Here is a 4,842-nt window from a genome sequence, read left to right as displayed (position 1 = left end):
TTGAAGCAGAGAGAAACTGCGGTCTCAAGATCCAGACACGTTTTTTCCACGCATTCAGTAGAAGTAAAAACTTATCCCGTGCTGACCTCCTGTGGTACGTAAGGAATCTGCAGTCGCCAAAAATAGTAGCCAGAAGTCAACAGCATGGCGAGGTCGGAGAAATACAGATAGGCTGGTCCTGCAGTCCCAGGCTGGGAACACAGGGAACAAAATGAGCACGTCCCAGAGGACACACATCCCACACCCCTTTAAACTTTGGTGTTTAGCTATCAAGGGCACAAAATCCTTCATCTCATCCAATACTTAAACATGGTGGGTTAATCAGGTAAAAACAGTTCCTAAATTTGAGAAGGTCTTATCTAAATTCCTTGCAAAGAAATATAAGCAGCTTTAGCTTGGAATCTTGTCCTTCATCCTTGAAGGTCAGAGCTGTTTGTGTCATCACCAACACTGAGTTATCTCACTGTGTACAAGGCACACAGCATCACTCTCCCACTACCTGTGGTTGAGAGCATTTGACTAATTAATCTGTGGAAGGCCAAGACTTTTGTCTCACTTCTGATACCTTTGCTGTTCCGTTCCCCAGCAGCACGGTGCACAGCACAGCTGTCACAGGGAGGTGAGACACATGCTCTACATCTCCATATTCACTCCTCTAAGTGCTTGCTCACATCATTCAAATCACTCATTCCACTGAGGTTCCAGAGGATCAGAAAATGAGTCAGTAAGTGGAAACCCAAATATATTTAACACCATCCCTCAGTGGTGAGCCCATTTAAGGTCACAGCAAGCAGACACTACTGTCTGCCAGGAGTGAACTGTCAAAGCCTGAGGGCTGGGACAAGAACAGGGTTATCATATTCCTACCCCACTCTGAAGTCAAGTTGCACTAGGTACCCTTTCATTTTGGTATACCTATACCTGTCCCACTAGGCCTGCTTCCCCATCCCTGGATACACCTCATCTACTCTCCTGATGATGCAGGGCATTCCCTGCCCTCAAAGACACAAGGCTCTCACTAACAGTGCCTATAAAAGTGTTCAGTAAAAAGGGGGCTCCGAGTCCTACCTCAGAAGAGAGAAAAAATTTATTCCTGCAGCCTCACTCTTCTGGCATTGGCAGAAGCAGCACTGTGTATAAAGCAGCCCTTCCCAGTGCACCCTCTGAACACCGAGGATGCCTTCATCTTCCCACACAGCTGGAACTGCTACTCAAACACAAACACAAGCTCCTTCTAGGCTGCAGATCCTGTGCTTTAAAATCTCACCCCCTCACAATAAGCAGAGAGCAAGCCACCCCCAGAAATCACTGCCAGATATGCTTTTAAGTCTTTTTCAGGCCATCAACACACCTTCTAGCCATCATAGAGGAGAAACTGGCCCTTTGGTTTTCCTTCTCATTATTTCTCTCCTCTTTTGTGCTCTGGTGTCTGTCAGCATCACTACCATTACTTCCCATCGTGCTTGCAGTATGAAGTCAGTGAAGTGGTGACTCACGTAACCAAGTTTAGCCTGAGTTCTTAGCCAGGGCTGACCAGGCTTTCTACACTGCTGTAGTGCAGAGATTTCTGTTTGGAGACTCAAATGACATCCTCTTTAGAAAAGGGCTGGTTCCTTCCTTCTGGTCACAGACCTCTTGACCTGTGAAACCAAACAGGATACAGAAAAAGGGAAGGAAGGAGGAAGGAAAATGTTTTTTACTTCCGCAGATTTGGTAAAAGCCAGAAAATTTCAAAAATATTTGCAAAATCCCATTCCCACACTGCTTCTTTCTTGGGTTCTCTTTTCTTTAAATATTTGTGTTTTCCCCCAGAATGGTGGTGAGGGTTTTGGCATTTCAGGCTGAACTTACACCATTTGGCTCACTACATGGGCTGATTTTCTGCGTTCCTCCCCCTGCCAGCTCTGTTGCTTCCCAGAGTCAGCAGCAAAATGAGAAGTACAATCCCTCACAGAAGATGTTTCATATTTAGAACCTGCGCTTGATAAAGACATATCCTGCACTGCACTGCTACCGGACATGGAGAGAGGCAGAGCGGGTATGGTGTCAGGGCAGGGGAACTAGAAAGCTATCAGAGGAAAGCAAGATGAAAGTGGAAGGGAAATGAAGTAAGTGAGCGATAAAATAATTCTGTTATATAGGAGCAAGCCAGAAGGATCAAAGGATCTCTTTTATTTGCATTTTATCCTCATTTCTGTTCCTTGCCATTTCCTTCCTCTGCTGTATATTATTATCACCTCTACTATAAAACTTTCTGGTTGCTTGCAATTATCCCCCCTTTAATCTCATGCTAGGCTCTTCCTCTTTGATCCATGCCTTCTTGCCATATGACTGATTGTGTGACTGCTGCATATATATGTAAAAACATACATTTATTTCAATTTCATTTCCCCATTGTGTCTCCAGTTAAGTTGTGTGTCCTTCCACGGTCCTTTCTCCTTACCTCAGGCTTGATTCAGCTCCCAGTAAAAATGTTGCAAATGCAAAGCTCCTTCTAATGTCTTCATTTTATTTTTGCACAAGTTACAGTTAGATTTTTATACAACAAAAGAACACAGCCTACAGAGAGGAATGCCTAAGTATGCTCTTCATGGCAAGGCTAATCAGAGTTCGATAAAGAGACAAACCTGTGGCTGGCAGACCCTTGATTCTTTATTTTTTTTTCTTTTTTTTAACTGCTGAAAAAAAAACCCCACCTTTTTTTCTGTTCATTCCCTTGCCTCCCTTTTCCAGCATCTCCTGGGACCCCTGCTTCCCCTGTCCCTGCAGACAAGGCTTGGTGGCAGGGCTGAAGCATTCCCTGAGATGACAGAGAGCTGAGCAGAATAGTCGGAAATGTCAGAAAAGAGCAGAGTCAGCTGGAAAGTCAATAGGGGAGATGTTCCTTCTCCCAAGGACAAGCCAGGGCTGCCTTCTCCGGTGGGAAGCAGGAGGCAAAGCAGAGCTGCCCAGCCCAGCCTGACCCCATCCCTCTGCAGAGGGAGGGCAGCTCCCACACACCAGAATAGCCTCTCTCTCACAGGACTGACACCTGGCAAGAACCCCTGAAGCCCTCTGCACCATTTGTTTTCTCTCCTTCTCACTGGTTTTAAGAAATATTATTTTAAGTATAGTAAATCCTTTTGAGTGAATGAAACACAGTGGCCCTGGATGGCAAGAAAAATCTTGTCTTCATTTTTCTTCTCTAAAAGAAACACTAAAGGAATGGCCTGGATAGTCTGAAGTAGTCAACTGCACATACTTATTCTATACTTACAAATATGATGTATTCTATACTTACAAATATGATGAGTGTCAAAAAATACCAAACTCCACAAAATATTTAAGAAGCTTTTAGTATTAATATTGTTAATTAAACTTCTTGATTTCAAAAGAAACATAGAATAAAATGGGGAAAAAATCTTCTTTCCCTTGTTCACTGAATTCCTGACAAGCACCTAAAATAAGCACCCCAAGAGCTCAGGGGAAAAAAAGAGCCACTGAAAGGCACCAGGAGAGCACTTAAACTGTAATTTTTATCCTGGTCTACATTAACCTTCTGTGAAGCAACACATCTTCTAGAAAAATCTAGCTTTTATAGCTTTAAAGAGCTTCTGCTCTTCATGTCCTCCAGAGTACCAGCCCCATGTTGTCCTCACTATCCCCTTCCTTGTGAAGGAGTTATTTGAGATTCTAGAAGATCAACAAGTGATTTCATTTTGTTTTCCTTCACGTGAGTTTTGTGCTAATAAGCACTGAACAAAGCATCTGCAGAGATGAGAGTGACAAAATGCATTTAAGTCTTGTAGCTTTAAGCTCTTGCACATGCAGCACTGTCTCTCTGGAATTAAATGGGACTGTGGTTGTTTCTCATACTGCTCTGCATTCAAATAAGTATCCATTAGTATTTGCACAAGATGCAGCACCTCATTGTTTGGTATTCTTAGATCACAACACAACCTTGAATAGCTTTCCACTGCCACCCTGACAGGCTACACTGCAAACACACAAATGTTTTGCATGTTATTGCATTAGAAAACAGACCTCAGGATGTTGCTACCTCACATCCTTCACCTACACTACTCTCCTCAACATACCATTACATCTCAGATGATGCAGCTCAGCCCTCTCTCTCTCTCTTTTTTAAAATCTTTAACAACAGTCAGTTAATTGATGCCCCCTGTGTCCCCTGGTGATCAATTACAATTAGTCACACAAGCCCACCCTCCAGCCCCAGTGATTAATTATATTTCCCTCTCGTGTACATACTTCACTTCATATATTGTTGAAGATTCTAACACTGAGAGCAAGAAACTGGATCTTACTCTGCAGAACTGAAAAGCCCTGCACTAAAGCACCTTTTGCAGCTGTAAGTATCAACACCCACTCACCACGTTGCATTTTCAACTTTCTCTTTAGTAAGATGCATTAGTCAGACTCCTGAAATGAGCGCCTTCAGGGCTTATTTTCTGTTCTTGTGGTTCTCCTTTGAACTCAAGCCAGTCTGTGCCTTCCCAAAACATTAACAACTGTGGTAATAAATACATCTGATAAGAGTTCACAGAGCATTAGCATCAGCAAGCCAACAAATGGCTACCAAGTGTTGGAGAGCGTTATGTGCTGGGGATATATCACAGACTGGGGAGGCTCTTTAAGACCTCCAAAGGGCAACTGCCCTCCTGGGGAGTGTGGATGGGCACAGCTGACATGAATTGACTCACAGGACTGCATGTCCCAGCCTTAAAGACTTCAAAAGCTTCTCGTTTAGGAGAGGAATGTGTTTGTCTTGGTGATTCAAGTTTTTTATGATTGACCAGAGAGAAAGAAAGCCTGACTGACTCTGATTTGGTTGGTTTCTTTTTG

The 4,842-nt window shown here is 43.4% G+C and overlaps 1 long non-coding RNA gene across 1 annotated transcript; it reads right to left on the bottom strand.

Moving 5' to 3' along the window:
• LOC136371253 (uncharacterized) lies at positions 1–4,587 on the bottom strand. The gene is made up of 3 exons (XR_010745318.1): positions 4,371–4,587; positions 1,352–1,640; positions 1–107 (listed from the first exon to the last, which is right to left on the bottom strand). It is a non-coding gene; the product is annotated as an uncharacterized lncRNA (long non-coding RNA).
• Positions 4,588–4,842: the final 255 nt, after the last annotated feature.

Source organism: Sylvia atricapilla, chromosome 1 (genome assembly GCF_009819655.1).
Source record: "Sylvia atricapilla isolate bSylAtr1 chromosome 1, bSylAtr1.pri, whole genome shotgun sequence".
Lineage (NCBI taxonomy): Eukaryota > Metazoa > Chordata > Aves > Passeriformes > Sylviidae > Sylvia > Sylvia atricapilla.
Note: the sequence above shows the minus strand (reverse complement) of the source record. Positions and strands in the feature narration are given on the sequence as shown.